Here is a 19,761-nt window from a genome sequence, read left to right on the forward strand (position 1 = left end):
CAAGCATTATAGTATGTAAGTGCTGCTTTTAAACCCTTTTTCCTCAATTATCTTTTAAACTCCGTTACCCTTACACATGGGCATGAACCAAAATGGCAAAGGATTGTGGAATGGTTCCTGATTTTGTGCAAATCCAAAAGTTGAAGAACCTCAACTTATAAGGAATCATCCAAGGTGTAATGAAGAATCGATTGTATTGGGAATAAATTTGTATGTCCACAATTCAAGTCATCATGTAATCAATCCTAATTTTAATAATAAAGTATTATTTTAGTTTCATTGTCATATTTCACTATTTGACCAAATGGTCCATTTGATAATATTCTTGATTAAAATTAAAGACTTGTTATTATAATAGAGATTATGATAATGAAAAACAAGTTTGTTCTAATTTTAATCTAAACCGTTCTTGATCATAGGATTATTGTAAATATGATATCAATAATCTGGATAGATTAATATATATGTAATAGTATTTATTAGATAAATATTAATAGATCTCATTTATTAATTTGCATATATAGATGAGTCATGTTGATGTGATCATTGAACTGACTCAATTGAAATTTTCTAATGGTTAAAATTTACCATAAACTGTCAATAGAAAATTCTCAAGAAGAGGTATAATAGTTTTCTTTGACCTGAGATTGTCATAGTAATTAACAAGTTATTTGTTGTATTTTGATTATGGACACCTAATGCTTTAGAGCACTAGTTGAATGGATATTAGATATGATTAAATATTTGTAGAATTAATGATTAATCATGAAGAAATTCATCAACTCTTGGTAATGAGTTTGAGCTCTATGAATAAAATTATATCATGACCAAGAAAATTAAATGAAAAAAGAAATGAGTTTCTTAAGTTATTATGAGTTAACTCAAAAGGGTTTGACAGTAATACCATACTCTATAGTTAATCCAGAGCTGTAGAGATGAAAGAAATTATTACACTACTCTTCTAATGGTTCTTGAAAGTAAAATGTTACTTCATGCTATCCGGACGTTAAGGAGCGTTGCTAGACGCCTACCTTGATTGGTATATTAATTTGATTAATATATTACTGGCTTAGTATTGAACCTACGGGATCACACACAAACGAATGTTCTAATCTCTGTTAAAGAAATTATTTTAATATTTGATTATTAATTAAATCAGAGAATTTAATATGATCAAATGATTAATTGATTTCAAAAAGATTTGGTGAAAGAAGAGAAACAAACATGTATGATTTTGTATTTGGAATTTGGGTTGAAAAGGCGGTTAGATATAGGTTTGACTTGGTCAATTATTAATTCAATTTTAATTGCTAAATGGTTAGCAATAAAATGTAACAAGAAATAATATAGCTTAAAAAAGGATACTATCAATAATGATTTTGATTTGATCAAAAATTTGGTATCCTTAGCTTGCTATAAATAGAGCCTTAGGTTGCACATTGAACTAATTCCAATATCACTTCTCTATTCTTATTTTTCCACTTGTCAAAGTTGTTGACAAATAGAGGACAGTGTGAATACACGTAAAGTCTTCACACTATTGAAAAAAAGTTATGCTTCAAGAACTCATCAACACGTACACTATTTAATATGTCATCTGTTTATAATATAATTTAAATACAAAATATACCCTTTTATTTCACAATGTGTGTTTTTGAACACCTTTTTTCCTACAGGTTGGAGGTAAAATTTAATACTAGGATATTTTTGTCTTTTAGAAATATAATTTTTGTACAAAGATTTAACACTATTAAATTAACTTTTAAAATGGAATAAAAAAAAGGAAATTATATTAAATTAGAGTCTTATGCTTAATTTAATATAGGAGAATGGAAAGTAAGTAGAATAGTTATTTAAGGGGGTTAAGTGCTTTTTGATTTTGTCCAATTAAAAATAAAAATCTTCCTAATCAGGACACTGACTAAACAATCAATAAATAAAAAATGATTGGAAATCACACTGCGTTAAAAATCATGTGGGAGTATGCTGATAATGTTTTTTCATAAAAATTGTAGTTTTAATTTCACAACAATTGTCCTAAAAGGTACTCATTGTTAGCGTTTTTCTTAAAAATAATTATTGTAAGAAACTTGAATTTTACAGAAAAATTTAACATACAAAATTGAAAGTAATTGAAAAAATGAAAATTTATAAAAGAATTAAAAAGTACTAAATAGTAAAAAATTTACATGCCATAGAAAAATACTATCGTAGATATTAATTCTCTTACTTTTAATATCAAGAAGTCTATTTTGTTACATAAACACTAGTAAATTTTTCATGTATTGTATAAGTATTTTAAATTTTAAGTGAAACTAAAAAATAAAATATGCATGAGAATATTATTATTACTATTATTATTAAATATTGACGGGATCACATATTTTAAGAAAAAATATAGTAAAATAAGAAGTATTTTTATTATTAGTTATGGAGATTCTAACTATTAAAAAAGAATAGATTAAAGAAATAAGGTTTTTAAAATTGAAGCCAGAAAAAAAAACCTGAACGAAAAAACTTGGTCCCAACTAGGAAGGCCCATTCAGGGTTGTAGCAAACCTAGACAACATAGGCTACAGACTATAGGAACTAGATGGTTAAGCAATTCCAAGAACAAGGAACACTACCAATCTAAAGTTCTACTTCATTTGAAAGACCAGGTTAAATATACTCTTTTTCCTATTCAAGTCTTTTGTCCTAACAAAGAAAAATCAGGTTTTTGGCTTGAGAGGTTTTAACGAGGCATATCCGAGGTAACGAAGGGAATTTGTACTCAATTGATTACATTGAATAAAATGCTACCTCCCTTCACTGTTTATAATTTTCTTGTGTCAACTCTACAAAGGCTTGCTAAACCCAAGGCCTGTCCTTGGTGAGCCTTAACAAAACCCTGGACAGAAACATCCCTGGTCACAGCTCTAAAGGCTCGTCAACCCTAAGGTTCGCCCTTGGTGAGTCTCGATTCTCCAAAGGCTTGTCAAACCTAAGGTCCGTCCTTAGTGAGTCTCGCTTTTCCACAGGCTCGTCAAAACCAAGGTCTATCCTTGGTGAGTCTCACTTCTCCAAAGGCTCGTCAAACCCAAGATTCGTCCTTGGTGAGTCTCGCTTCTCTAAAGGCTCGTCAAACCCAAGGTCCATCCTTGGTGAGGCTCGCTTCTCCAAAGGCTCGTCAAACCCAAGGTTCGCCCTTGGTGAGTCTCGTAGGCTCGACAAACCCAAGGTTCACCCTTTGTGAGTCTCACTTCTCCAAAGACTCATCAAACCCAAGTCCGCCCTTGGTGAGTCTTGCTTCTCCAAAGGCTCGTCAAACCCAAGGTCTACCCTTGGTAAGCCTTGACGCATCTCTAAAAGCTTGTCAAACCTAAGGTCCGCCCTTGGTAAGCCTCGCCAAAATCCAAGGCAAACACATCCCTGGTCCAAAGCTCGATAAACCCAAGGTCTACTCTTAGTGAGCCTCTCTGTTGCCAAACTTTTCATTTGCGGAAATCTAAGCTACGCAAGGTCTATCCTTGTAAGTTTCCCTATTATTAAATTTTATCTGTGCAGGAATACAAGTTTGTAGGAACACCGAAAACCTATGGTCCACTCTTGGTACGCACTCTCACAAAAACCCAGGGCACGCCCTTGGTAAAATCACCCCTTGGGAACTACAAGACCATAGTCAAAAGTCCAGGTTCCACAAGGCAAAATGAACTACCACCAAATTGGTCAGCAAGACCTTCACGCAGGTGGAAGTCATACTAACTCCTCACAAGCATCAGGGGAGAAGCTCCACAAAGCAAAGGAAGCATCACTAGATGAGTGACAAGACCTTTAACCAGGTGGATCTTAAATCTGAGATGATCTCATGCCATTTATTTCTCTATTTCACAAAAGACCGTCAAGGTCTTACTTCCTATGTCGTCAAGATTCTACTCTTATCAAGGTGGTCTATCCTTACTATCACAAGCAACAAAGTATTGCATAGACAAAAGGAAACAACACACAAGACATACAAACAAGATAAAATTTGTCAAAGAAGGAAAGCAAATGTATTATCAAAAGAAGAATAATTGTTATAATTACACGACTATTGTAGCCAAAAATCCAACAAGGAATAAAATAAATTAAGAAACATCGGCCTAAACACTGGCCCTAACACCCTGCTCCTCATTGGCATACTCCTCCTCAACAGTTATATCTTCTTTGTCAAGCAAAACATCGTCCTTCACATCCTTGAATGGGTCAAAAAGACCCAAGTCAAGGTCCTTGGTTTAGAACCTGACTTGCCAAACGGCCTTATGAAAGCCCTTTTCATGTTGCTCCACGACCTCCTTCTTGAACACCAGTAGCTCCTCTTTAAGCTCTTTGTTGGCCTCCCTCTCCTTGCACGCCCGCATTTCGAACTCCTCTAGCCTAGACTCTGATTCCTTCAGTTGGACCTCGAGGTCCACAACCACCTTGGCAAGTTCGTCCTTCTCAACCGCAATGATCTCTACCTTGTCAGCCAATTCATTCTTCTCCCTCTACAAGCCCTTGTAGTGCTTAAACAGCTCATCACCATCCAATCTAGTACACAACAACTTGGCAAGAACATTGCCAACCTTGGATGACAATTGGTGGTTTGACCTTACAGCCTCAGCAAAGGTGGCAATGGCATTGGCCATATTAGGGTGCTCAACTCTCCAAACTGTACGAGCAGTGACCCTCCATTTGGCAACCACAGCGTCTAAAGATGCCACCTTGCTTAGCATTTCTTGGTGCCTTTGCCCATTCTCTTCTAAGATTGTCAAACTTCGCTAAAGGAAGACCTTGGCAGAATCATTAGAGTTCTAAACCCCAGCTGACCGAATAAGATTTTAATCAAAGGTCGACACAAAGCCAACCAAGGTTTTCTACTCCAGCTTGTAACCCATGCCCCACAGTGAATCAACATCTTAAGAAGTGTAAATGTGATCTAAAGAAACACTGGGGTGAGAAGAGGTGGAAGGCAACGCCGATGCAAACACAGCCGAGGGGGGAACCGGAGGAGCTGAAGAAGAAAGAGATGACATCTTTGGAGCACTCGTTGTCGCCACACCAGCACTTAGTAAAGGTGTACCGATGATGGATAGAGGAGCCACGACAGGACCGGTCAAAGTAGTTTGTGCACTAACTTCAACAGCAGGAGCAACCTCCTGAACAAGCGCAACAAGAGGAGGTGGAGGAGCGGGAACAACAACAACAGCAGAAGTATAAGCGTGGACGGCCAATGGAGCCGAAGGTGGATCCTGAAAACTTGAGGGGCGTCTTGAACTAGGTGTCAACCCTATAACTTGCCTCATCGCGCGAAGGCTGAGAGGGCCCCTTCGTAATTGCTGTTGAAGTATGGCCAACCTTCAACAATGACAACAATGTGTTCAACAATGGTTATTTATGAAGGAAATAGACGACCCATTAGTTTCAGGCAAACCTTCACCAATGACAGCAATGTGTTCACGCACTAAAATAGGATCGACAATAGCATTAAGTGAATCCACTAAATCTTGGCTCGTTGATAGAAATTCAAAAATAGTGCATCCATCAAGAGTAAGTTGATGAAGCTGAGTATGGAGATGATTACACTTCACATTCATGTGAGTGTGAAAGTGATTATTAATTATGTCCCACAAAAGCCAGGAAGTCTTGCAATTGATGAATTTTTGAAGGAAATAGACGACCCATTAGTTTCAGGCAAACCTTCACCAATGACAGCAATATGTTCACGCACTAAAATGGGATCGACAATAGCATTAAGTGAATCCACTAAATCTTGGCTCGTTGATAGAAATTCAAAAATAGTGCATCCATCAAGAGTAAGTTGATGAAGCTGAGTATGGAGATGATTACACTTCACATTCATGTGAGTGTGAAAGTGATTATTAATTATGTCCCACAAAAGCCAGGAAGTCTTGCAATTGATGAATTTTTGAAGGAAATAGACGACCCATTAGTTTCAGGCAAACCTTCACCAATGACAGCAATATGTTCACGCACTAAAATGGGATCGACAATAGCATTAAGTGAATTCACTAAATCTTGGCTCGTTGATAGAAATTCAAAAATAGTGCATCCATCAAGAGTAAGTTGATGAAGCTGGGTATGGAGGTGATTACAATTCATATTCATGTGAGGGTGAAAGTGATTATTAATTGTGTCCCACAGAAGCCAGGAAGTCTTGCAATTTATGAATTTTCGAAGGAAATAGATGACCCATTAGTTTCAGGAAAACCTTCACCAATGACAGCAATATGTTCACGCACTAAAATGGGATCAACAATAGCATTAAGTGAATCCACTAAATCTTGGCTCGTTGATAGAAATTCAAAAATAGTGCATCCATCAAGAGTAAGTTGATGAAGCCGAGTATGGAGGTGATTACAATTCACATTCATGTAAGGGTGAAAGTGATTATTAATTATGTCCCACAAAATCCAGGAAGTCTTGCAATTGACGAATTTTCAAAGAAAAAATGTTGAAATTATGGAATGCAACTAGGAAAGCAATAATTGATCCTATTGATCCCAAAGTCTGAATGTTTCAGTGACTTTGCTAGCATTCACATCTTCAACAGTGGAAAACCTTTGTGGAATCTAAACCTCATGAATAAAATAAAGCAAATTGTAACCATGAATTACAAGTTCCACCTGCAACCTCCAAAACAAATAATTTTTCAAATCAAGCTTCTCAATAATAATGTGATTCAGATCGGTGTTCACCGGAGCAAGATGCACAGGTAGCGTAACATCACCATGCGGTGTATGGGGGTCACCACCACCACTAGTGACAGGCGTAGCCATGAATGAACAAGAAAAACATCCAAACACCCAAGTAAGAACAAAAAGAAGCAAAGAGTCGTACACAAATTAGACAAGCCCCTAAAATGTGAACCAGAAAACACCATACTAATAAAAATAGAAGCAGCTCGTGAAGCCAACTAGAAGCGAAAATAAGCAAAAGCAGCTCGCGATGAACCCTAATCGCAAGAAAACCTAATCGCACAACTAAAATTGGGAAAACAAACCAAAACGAGCAAGTAGAACTCGCGATGAACCCTAAGCGCAAGGGATCCCAATCGCACCACAAAAAATTGGGAAAAGTAGAGCGGAACGAGTAAGAAAGCTCCGAAAACCCAATTCAATCCAACAGAAAGGCTCAAAAAACTCAATACACTCTAGTAGAAGGCTCGAAAAAGCAACTTAATTGAGCAAAATGCTCAAAAAGGAGAAAAGAATCAAGCAAAGCTCAAAAGAAGAAGAAAAACTCCCAAGCTCTTCATCTAGATTGAAACCTAAAGCTCTATCATACCATATTGGGTTTCTATTGTTGATTCAGAATGAGAAAAGTTAGTTACAACAGTTTGGGTCTCCCTATGTATAAAGAGACCAATAGATAACAAAAAACTAACCAAAATAGTTAACCAATCATGGTTAGCTGTTAACTAACTAAACAGTAGTAGTGACAGTTGTACAAGTCACTATACAAATAGAAAAACTCTTACACAACAGTAAGATACTCTAATATCCTCTAACCCCAACATCATCTATGGTGTGGCCCATGGGCTTTCCTACCTCCATGGTCTCAACAAGCCAATCATTCACCACAATACAACCATGAGGGATCCACTCATTTTGACAACACCAAAGAATTGGGTTTCTTCCTTATCACTGCCATTAAAGGGATCCCTCGTCATTTTTGTTTTTGTCTTTGTCTTTGTATTTTTGTTCATCATGGTTAGGGTTAGGATTTTGACATTTGTTGTTGTTGTTGGACAAGTAGAGGAAGAGGGGTCATGTTTGGAGTTGGAGGGGGAGATGTGGGCATTGAGGGGCTTCAAGGTTCCAAGGAAGATGTGGTAGTTGACAAGGAACTGACATATGGCAAAGATGAAGATAAAGGGGGAGTCAAAGTGGAAGTTATCAATGTGGACAAAATGGAGGTGATTGGAAAGGATGAGATCATGGAGTTCTCATCATAAAAGGGAAGTGGTATTGAAAGTCATCGGAAAATGAAAAGGGGCAGTGTGGCAAAGAAACGGAAGGCGAAGACGAAAAGACACATGAAATGGTTAGGGATGGGGGAAAATTAGGAAAGATAGAAAAAAAATATTTTGCATGGTGGGAAACATTATATACTTTCCTAGAATAGCCTTCACAATAAATACAAATGTTACATTTAGAGTAACTACAACATACACAAGGTTCAAACTGGACATTACTAGTTAAAAAGAAACAATATTATGTCAGTTTATCTGCATAATTGATGGAGAAGATTTAGATGGTTTAATGCAACAAAATATTATATATATATATATATATATATATATATATATATATATATATATAAGGTTTTGAATTTGAGTCTTGTGAATGAAAAAAAAATTATTTAAGATGAAAGATTCATTTAAAGATGATCAATCGTGTTTTCGATCAGAAATTAATAAACAACAAAATTGATAGATACTTTGAACAATAATATGATTACCAAAAAAAATATTACATAAACTAAAACATATTTAATGCTAATAAATATCTTCTAAAACGAATCCGATAGATTTTTTTAACAAGCAATCAAATCTCATTAAATAAACTATAAAAAAAAAAGAGAAAGAGAGAGAAGCTAAGAAAAACAAAAACTCATGAACTTAATTAAAGTTTCAATAAAAATAAACAAATAACTTCATTAGCTATATCGCACCGCATTTTCTCTCTCTGTCCAAATGAGAAAACTAACAAACAAATGAGAGTCAAGATCGTGATTTGTGGGCTGAGTGGAACTGCAAAGACACAGAATTTCTCAAGTGGATTATGAGTCACTTTGAATACCGTTTTCCAGTTCGTTACTTTCTAATTACTTTTTCGGGCCATACACACAAAATAATTTCTGGCCCCGTTGATGAGCGTAGTAAGATAGTGTCTACTACTAAAGTTTTTTTTTTTTTTTTTACAATCTATTTGATTTTTTTTATGACATAAGCACTTGTGCGAATATTTGAAAGAGTTTGTTAAAATAACTTATGATATGTTCACGCCTATTTTCAACTTATTTTAATTAATTTTTCATAATATATAGCTTATAAAAAAATTCTTGCAGGTAAGAAGTAATTAAGACAGATACTAAAAAATTTACAATAATTCACATACTTTCATCAATTAATTGAGCTAGACCTTCATATTTTATAACTTATATAATAAAAGTTTAAGGTCCATTTTAAAAATTAGCTAAATTAAGATCCTTTTTAATAATTCCTATCACATAAGACTTTATGTTATAAGCACTTAAAATTTAGTAAGTTATTTACGTTTGAATATATATGTGGATACGTGCTTACACATTTTTTAAGTGTTTGAATTCATTGTTAGATAACACATTGTAAAATGTTGTCTCATTTTAAAAATTAAAAAAAAAAATCAAATCATGATTAAAAAAATTAAAAACAGACTAAATAACTAATATTTTAGCATTATATATATATATATATATATATATATATATATATATCACAAAATATAAAAATTAAAAATAACCTAATTTTGAAGAAGAGTTTAATGACTATGCACTTTTTTTTACACAATTTAAAAACCTGTTCACTAATTTAAAAATTCAATTATAATAATTTTAGAAAAATACGCATAGACACACAATTTCACCATACACTAATCAATAATTTTAAACATTAAAATATTTAATGATTAAAATATAAATTAAGGTATTAAAATTAAAATCATATATACAAAGTTATTAAACTCGAGAGTTTAGGTAAACTCGTGAGAATTTCATAGACTCGACTCGGAGACTAGTAAGAGTCCACTTCATATAAAAATAATAACAAAATATTTATAAATAACATATAAATTAAACATTTCAATAATATAATAAAATAAAATAGTAAATCATAGATTTCACAATACTTAAATAATCAAGTCTAATAATACATTATTACTAGATAATAACTTACAAATGTTATAGTAGTGGTAGATCATTTTCATTAAGGGTGTGATGTTATTAGAGAGTAAGGATTTGATGTTACTAAAGATGATAAATTTTTTATTCGAGAATAACACACTAAATCAAGGTATGTTAAACACTAAATAAATAGAAAATAATCTAAAATAACTTATTTTTTTGTTTAATTTTTTTAACTTGTTGACTCGAGAATCTACCGAATTTACTTAAAGCTGATAGAGTTTACTAAAAATAGAGTTTACACACGAATAAACTCACAGATGATAAATAGAGTTGTAAAAAGTTAATAAATTAACTTGAGAGTTATATATATATATATATATTTTTTTTTTTTTTTTTTTTTATATATATATATATATATATATCATAAAATCATGATATAAGTTTGAAAAAAGTCACTATTCACATGTATAAACAAAAACCAGACTGAAATTTAGAACGTGAATGGGGTCAAGTTAAGACAACTCTGGTATGAAAACGTTCTAACTCGAGACTATCTCAAATTTTAGAACGTTAATGAAATTAAACTTGAATTTTATTTAAAGAATAGGGTAAGATAACATAAGGTACTAAGGCTATGTCAAAATATTCTAAAAAAAGGCTGTCAAATTGAGGAACAAGATAACACCCTTTCTTCGATGCGATATTCTAATAAAGTATAACAAAAATAAATCCAACATCTTCATAATAGAACTCAACACTTTCATATGAACCTGGTTCAATCCTATTGATTAAAAGTGTCCAAATATGCTATCACTTTTTCTTTTGTCAAAAAGTGAGATTAATTTACTTTGATGCCTTCACGATTGTGTACTGCAAGACAAAATGCGGTTGACAATTAGTTTATGGGGGAAAAAGTAAAAAAGTCAACAGTAAAAAAAAGAAGGAAATTGCTCATGATCACTACATGTTAAAGAATGGTGGGTGTCCAAAGACAAAAGGAACCAACAGACAAAAGAGTCACAATCAAACGGCCCAGATTCGTGTGCGATCATCTCTACACAAGTCGCGCATCTTCGTCTACATTTGCATGTACAACACATCTGAGAGATAACTATCAGATAGGGAATTCGGGAATTGGATTGGATAGTTTTAAAGGAAAAAAAATCATTTAATTTAATATTTAAAATTTTATAATTTATCATTGAATTGATTTTGTTCAAACGGTCTAGAATCGTGTGCAATCATCTCTACACAAGTTGCATCTTGTCTTTATTTGCTTGTGCAACACAGCTGCGGGATAATTATGAATAATATATTTTGGCTAAAATATTTTTTTTCTCATATAATTAAAAATATTTGGATTACCTCTCTGTAAAAAAAATTAATATATTTTTCATTCTCGTAAAATTAAAATATATCATTTTTTCTAGAATAAGAATAAGATATCTAAACATAAATGCATAATATTTTACATTAATTATATGAATAATTAGTGTAAAAAATATTACATTTACATTAATTATATATAAAATCAATGTAAAAAAAATTCTATTTCCATTGATTATATATATAATTGGTGTAAAAAAAACATAATTGTAGATTAAGATTTACTATAACTTATCCTCAAACCAAAATTTATCACATTTCAATTTACGACATGAAAATATACTGAAAATCTTACGGTGATAAAATTTAAATATTTCTAATTTTATGATTTTTATATTTTTAATTAACTACTCATCATTTTTAATATGACTTTGAATTAACTATTATAAAAGTTAACTAATATACTATATGTAATCTCAATATATTGTAATTAAATTCTAGAGAATGCCTTATTTTAAGAAGTGTTTAATTCAGAAGAACGTTAGTATTAGTAACATTATTTTATATATTATATTAAGCCACCCGAAAAATATTATTTTATATATTACAGTTTTTATATATGGATATTATGTTGTTAGAAGTTTTAAAATTTAATATACTGTATAAGTGTCATTAAATATTGTGTTAATCTATTATTTAACAAGTTTGACATTGTTAAAAGATGGGGTAATTTTTTTTACGTTAAAATAAAAAAATTCAAGATTAAAATAAGTTATAGCTTTAGTAAGGATTTATAATAATGTTTAAAATCACCTGAGCAATTAATAACAAGGAAAACTAAGTCTTAAAAATGTTTTTAATTTTTTTACTAGTTTCGATTAGTATTAGTTAGAAAATTTAATAAGCATCACTTTGAAATTTTATTGATTTACGTATTCAATTTAAGCAACGGTGAATTAATTCCAATTGTCCACTCCTTTATTATAAATTTAATTAAGTATTCGCTTTTTTTTATGCATTAAGTATTCACCTTTAAACCATAAAATTAATAGCCATAAAAAAATGTTTTTTGCTTCCAATAATTATTTTCATAATTTTTCCTTAATATAAAAAATATTATTTTTTTAATGTACGTGTATCTAATAAAAAACATTAGTTACTAATAATAAATACATATAATTACTCTTAATTATCTTTTAAGACACACAATTCTGTCATTATATACTAAAAATCGTGTTTTTATATTTTATATATTTTTTAAATTTTACTTAGACTTAAAATATTTGAAAAAATTACTAGTTATAAAATATTTATATATAATTTTTCTAACAAAAATCATTAACTTCTAAAAATATTTTTTTCTTAAATATTTGATTAATCAAGAAAAAGAGACCGTGCTTAATCCAAAATTTGATTGGGAGACAAGTAAAGTTTAATTAAAAATTATTTTGATCAAAGATTGAACTCAAAGATTAAACTCAAATATCTTAAATGATTTAATTTTAACTTTAACATATTAATCGCTTATTTTTAATCGTTCGGTTAAAAATAATTTTTTCTTTTGATAATTTTTTCAGAATAATAAAAACTATTGCTTTTTAAACTGAACCGAGTGACAGTTCATATATATTCTCCGTTTATTCCCAGGCAAATCCAATGCAAGGTCTCTGCTATTCGCCACCAATATGTCTGCTACTATTACTCCACGATTGAGCTGACCATGAATCAAATTGAGTGCAAACTCAACATCTCACGTGAAAGTCGAAAATTTACAAATACAGTGTCCATGCAAGAGCTAGCATTTGTTCGTCCAATATTCTATACATTGAAAAACTATTAATATAAATTGATGTAAGAATAGTTTCCATGAATCTAGGTGTTGGTGTCCACTCGTTGAAAGTATACATTTTGAGTTGGCCAATTTTAATTCCTAAAATGGCCATTTCACCCTGAAATTAAGGGTGGATTTGGGATGATTGTTGGGGTTTTAGATTTTGATTTTTGCTTTTTAAATGTTATTTTTAAAATAAAATACATTTGACAAAAATAAAGTTGAAATGATTTTTAATTTATTTTTAAAATATTTTTACATTTATTTTCAAATTCAATAAAAAAGTTTTGTGAATTTGATTTTTAGTTTTAGAAAAGTACATACTTCTTACATTTGATAATGATACTTTTCGATGTCATCACCATCACCATCAACACCACATCTATCGACACTATTACACCACATCCACCAACACTACTACTAGGGGAGGGAATAGGACAGGTCAGACCAGACTTTGAAAGGTCTGAGCCTAACCTACGATGAATTTTTTAGGTCTAAGCCTAGTCTATAGTCTATCAAAGGCTTTTATTTTAACTCGGTTTGACCTTTTTAAAAGCTAGTCTGGCCTGATAGCCTTTTTAAAAGTCTTCTTATTTTATGGAGTAGGAATGTAATATGAAAGTTAAAGAAAAAGGAAAGTCAATCAAAATAATGAAGAATATAAAATGACACATGACTCACACCTAAATTGTAATTAAAGTCCTTGATTATAGGAGTAGAAGTTATGGAGCAGTAATGTGTAATCAAAGTTTGATAGTTTCAAAAAAAAATTAATTGTATCCAAAAAATAATATTATATATTGATACCCAAAAAATAATATATATATATATATATATATATATATATATATATAGGCCGGTCTATCTGGCTTATAAGGCTTTTTAATAAGCCTAAGCCTGGTCTATTTAATTTAATAGACTTTTAAAAAAGTCTGAGTCTAACCTTTTAATTAAATAGGTCAGTTCAGATCAGGCTTTATGTAGGCCAGGTCGTAGGCCCTTGTAGGCCGGCCTGACCTATTTCCACCCCTAACTACTACCACCAATACAACCTCCACCACCGCCATCAACGATGTTGTCACTACACCACTACCACTATCGCCATCGTTGCCCCTACCACCACGTCATTGTCACTGTCATAGCTACACAAAAATATTCTTAAACTATTTTTAGGTTTAAATATGTTTAAGGTCCCTAATAAATGATTGATTTTTGTTTTAGGTCACTAATAAAAATTCCATTACATTAGATTTCTGATATATTAAAACTTTTGTTTTGAATTCTTGTCGTACAAGTCTCTCCCATATATATCAATTGTTAGATGGTATCACATCATCACTTAACTGATGGTTGAAACTCAAAACAAAAGTTTTAATATATCATAGATCCAATGCAATGAAAATAATTACTAGGATTCCAAAACAAAAATTTGTTATATATCAGGGGCCTCAAACATATTTAAGCATTAAGTTTAATATGATAAGAAACTTTCAAGACAAAAACTAAAAATTAGTTCTTATTTTTAAAAATTATGAAACTCTAAACTGTAAACCACCCCAAACGAGGTCTAACATTTTCTAAGTTATTATGTTCAAGTTGTCAAGGTTTAGGTTCTGGGATAAGGTTAAATTCAAATTCAAAGTTGAAATTAGATGGCCATGAGAAGGAAAGAAATCACCAAGTCTCAAAATTAAGATGTTAAGAATTTTAAGTGAAGGCATTTTGAGGGGCATGGTTATATAGAGTTATCAATAATCATCAAAGTCACTCATATCAAGCCAAATGTTTAAATCTTAGTTACTTAATCCTAGATAGTTAGGCGTAAGTATGTATTAGATTTCTTATTTAGAGGCCTTGTTCCGGGTGGGTGTGAGTTTCTAGTTTTTTGTTTTAAAATGCATTTTTGAAACAAAAATGCAATTGAATTAGGGTTGAGTTGGTTTTTATCTTTTTTTTAAAAAAATATTTTATCCCAATTGAAAAAGAATAAAAATTGGTTTGTGGATTATTGTTTCTATCTAATATATCTATATGAAAAGAATAGTCTAGCGAAAATCCTTTTTGCCCTTGCTACTTTGTTAACATGTCACAGATTTTTGGGTTTTATAGTCTTTGTGCTGCTTCATTTTTCCCTCCATTCCCTACTGTTAGGTAAATCCACATGTCGTTGCCTCCAATCCCGTCCGGTCTTCTCAGCGTGCACGTTGTAGTCGCGGACAGTGGCGGTGGCAGACAAAGACCCAGTGGCATGGCGCCTGCACTCTGCGACTTGCCTATTCCCGCTTCCTTCCTGTCCTCTCCACCAAATTGTCCTTTCGAAGATGCAGTCCAGGACCCAAAAAAAGGTGCGGCCTCTGTTCCTCTGAGGTAAGAAGAAAACTCCATTGCTTCTTGAGTTTTGGATCTCTACAATAGCCATTTTAATTTCCTTCAACAGCGAAGAAGAATCCAGCGGCCACGACACGGTATTCATTGTTATTCTCTTGATTATTTTGTTGCTTTTCTTGTTCGTTTTTTTTTTTTGCATGTTTACTCAACCACGATTGCTTATGTTGTGATTCGATCATGCTAAATTTGGCTTGTTGTGTAGCTGGTGATAAAAAAAGATTATCATTTTGCTTTTATAAATGTTAACTGTCATGTGGTTACATTGTTGGTGAAATAGGTTGTAAGTTATATGTTTGTTGAAATGCCTAAATGAAGTTTTAGAAACTAGGCAAATTGTTCACCTTTGTTGGTACAGACCAGTATAAATGATGAAAAAATTATGAATTTGTAATCACAATGGCTGGCAAACACGTCTTGGGTGAGGGTATATTGTACAAAGTAAAAAAAAGGTACAAACCAGTATAAATGATGAAAAAATTATGAATTTGTAATCACAATGGCTAGCAAACATGTCTTAGGTGAAGGTATATTGTACAAAGTAAAAAAAAAGCTAAACTTGATTAGATTGTGAATAAATATGCCTCCCATGGCCTAAATATAAAGCATTTTGTTTTGTGCTACTGAGATCTTTTGAATTTATCTAAATTTAGTATTTTAAATTGTGGAAAAGTTTAAACTAATTGTGGGAATACATGGGATGGTCATTGCTGATATCCTTTTCTAGGTTATAGTGTACAAAGCAAATATGTTCTGCAAACAACTACTGAGATTCAATGTCAGGTGTCATTGAGTATGCAATGATGGGTGGCCCTTGGCTTGGTTCCATTGGCTATTGTTTTATCTTTTTGCCCTTCAAATCTTGTAATGCTATTCTATCTTGCTTCTCATTTTTGCATGCTACAGTATCAGAGAGAATAACACACACATAGAGAGAGAGAGAGAGAAGAGAGAGACAGGTTTTGCAAGAAAAAACCAAGTAAATTCAAGTTGTCACGACTGTTCCAACCAGCCCCTTTCATTTTGCAGTTTCTGTTTGTTTTGGGGTGTTTCCAGTCACCATTCCACAAAAGGGAAAAACACCGTTTGGTTCCATCTTTTTTTCTGGTGTGTCTCGAGATTGGTGTGTGTCCTCAAGATTAAAGTTCACTCACTCACAGCAACAACAACCTTTTTACCTTAATTCTTTAAAGTTTGTTTAAATTTGGATTTTCAGTCATCATGAGCACACAAAACAAGTGTTGTTATCGCACTTTGTGTGTAGAGTCAGCAGAGAATTATGATTCAGACTCAATTTTAAAACACAATGAATACCATAGGTTTTGCAAAGGCTCAGTATTGTTGATTTTTTGTACTTTAGCATCCAGAAATAGTTTATCCCTTGACTTAGTTCCACTGCCTGTTGTTAGTTGTTATCGTATTATCATCTGGACTCAATATTTAAATTCACAAAATGCCATCTGTTTGGAAAATGACCATTATTCTAGATCTTTTGTACTTGAGGTTACATATTTTTTTCTACATTTTTCCCGCAGAAGGATGGCTCGCATTTAAGACAAGATACATGACATAAATGGATCCAAAGAAATCCTGAAACTTGCTGTCAGGATAACTGATATTTGGTTTGTGGGAACGCCGGACAAGTCTGAGTAGGCTGAGATGGTTATAGTGGATTCCAATGTGTCATTACTATTTTTTTTAGGGTGGGTTTTGTCTTTTGTTAATTATTTTCCTGGCTAACCATTTGTTACATTCTTTGCCATAACCAGGGAGACTATTTCGCCCTCTAGGATACTACTTGTTTGTGTGGATGCAAAATCTACCGGCAAGTGCACTGGGTTGTCAAGTAAATAATTAAAACGGTGTGAACCGAGTATCAAACACAGAGAACTTGTTCATTTGGTAAAGGTTTGTTCAATAAGCAAGCATTTGCAAACATAAATCATGATTATGAATGAAAATAAAAGTATGTTCTATTCTAATTATAAAGCAATTAACGTGACCGTAAGTGTGAAAACAGATATCTAAAGGCGTTGGGTCCTCTTACTGAGCAAATTGATGCAATTAAGGATGTTTCTCTAATTAAAGATGCTTTTGTGTTCTATGTTAAAGGCTCAAGTACTAAACACCGATATCTCGTGAGTTTAGCCTACTTTTAATTAAACTTCGTTCGCAGATGTCTCTTGTTGAACTTAGCTTAATTGAACAGCTTTATGATCACAGCATAACAAAAACTAAATTATTTCACTCTGTGTCCAGACATACGGTAACCTAATCCTGCTCTATCAAGTTCTAAGGAGACAATACATCTTTTAATGCTAAAGCCCCTAACAGTACACACATATGGGTGATCAAGCCACAAACATGAAATAATAAGGTGCTGATAGAAACAATGAACACATAAAATAACCTTAATTAGATAGGGAAAGCGTTTACATCAATTACTCAGCAAGAATCCCCAACTGAGGGTTTAGCCTTCCATAGCAAGGAAGCTCCTTTTACAATGAAGAAGAAGAATTAAGAGAAATTGCTTGCTTACAAAGGAGTGGGGATGTCTCCTCCACCTCTAGAAACCTCACAATCACTCAAAAACTCACAAATCTTCCTAAAAGATTAAAACTTGGCTTCTTTGCTTTGTTTTTTGCCTTTGTATATTTCACTCTTCAAGCTCTGACGGCTATTTTATGCTCTTTCTCTAGACTTCTCTCTCCTTTTTGCTATTCTAGGCTTAAAAAGGGCTCACTGACCTTGATGTCACGCTTAGCGCCATTCTCGTGCTTAGCGCGAGTAAGTGAACTTTCGTTGAGCGCCAAACTCGCGCTAAGCCTAGAAGGTGACAAACGGCTTGCTGAGCGAGCTAATGACGTGTTGAGCGCGTGCCTGCATGATAGATTCCCTTCCAGATTCCTCCTATTCGTTAGGTGCGCTGATGCCTCGCTTAGCGGATGACACTCGCTAAGCGCATTGAGCTCGCTTAGCGAGACATCAACTTTTAGCAATTCTTTAAAATAACTCCTTTTTGCCTGAAATTGAAGAGAAATTGACATTAATTCCATACACAAGGCTTCTACTGAGCACAAATAAAAACAAAGGAAAATTTATTTACAATCCTACAAAAAGAACTGTAAATTACGAAAAATATATACATTTTGTAAAAGTTTTCTATACAAAAGTTAGTCGTATAAGACGACTAACAGAGACCAAATTCATGCAGTTTGTAAGCGAGACTAACTCAAGTCTTTGAAGCTGATTTTGAAAGAAAATTGCACTTATATGATGCACAATTTTAAAATGGTCAAGAATGATGGTCAATACGAAGTTTGTGTGCACCCATATAAATTAGTATTTACTGGAGTTACTGTTCTTAGACAAATCGATTTGGGTAATGTGCCTTTAAGAATACACAAATTTATTCAATTTACCAATATCATTGTTGGTGACTTTCAGTGTGGCCTGTTTTTAGGTTAGTCCAGCTATCATTTTGCCTTCCATTTTAAATAACTTTATTCCAACCATTGCAGCCATATGTTTTCATATTTTATCTTTCAAATCTTATGACCGTTTTGGATTATATAATAATCTTATGAGTTTCATTTGTTTATGATAGTGACCAATTGCTATCCTTCACTCTCTGGGAAGATTATTGCTTGCAATTCTTTGAGTACTTAAAATGAGTGTGAAAGTCAAGGACCAATAATTATTCTGTTGACCCATGCTAGAATTAAAGAAGCATGGGTTATTGTGTCATGTGAAATTAGTCCATTATTATACTGCTTAAATGTCATCTTATGTTCATCTTTTGCCATTTGTAGGATCCTACCCACCAAGCATAAGTAACTCTTTAAAAGCTTCAAAATTGCATATAAATCAACCAATGCCTGAAATTGAAGAATTCAAACAAAGGTATTGTGGTTTAATGTTGGTTGGTTTGATTATCTTTGTCATGGTCTTTCATATTAATTATTGATGTTGCATATAAATCAACTAATGCCTAAAATACAAGAATTCAAACAAAGGTATTGTGGTTTAAGGTTGCCTTGGTTTGATTATCTTTCTCATAGTGTTTCATATGAATTCTTTATGTCTAGGCTTACCGAATTAGACATTGAAGTCCACTCAGTTATGACACCTCACAGTCAACCAACTTCACAAGTTTCAGGTTCTAGCCAATTGTCATTAAAAGATGCATTTTTATAAGGCTGAGGCAAAGAGCCTTTCTGAGATTAACAACATGTCAGAGGTACAGGTCTTATTTATGTTTTCTATTAATTCATCACACCAAGCACTTACTCATCAATCCAATTACTATGTTG

Source organism: Glycine max, chromosome 15 (genome assembly GCF_000004515.6).
Source record: "Glycine max cultivar Williams 82 chromosome 15, Glycine_max_v4.0, whole genome shotgun sequence".
NCBI classification, from domain to species: Eukaryota; Viridiplantae; Streptophyta; class Magnoliopsida; order Fabales; family Fabaceae; genus Glycine; species Glycine max.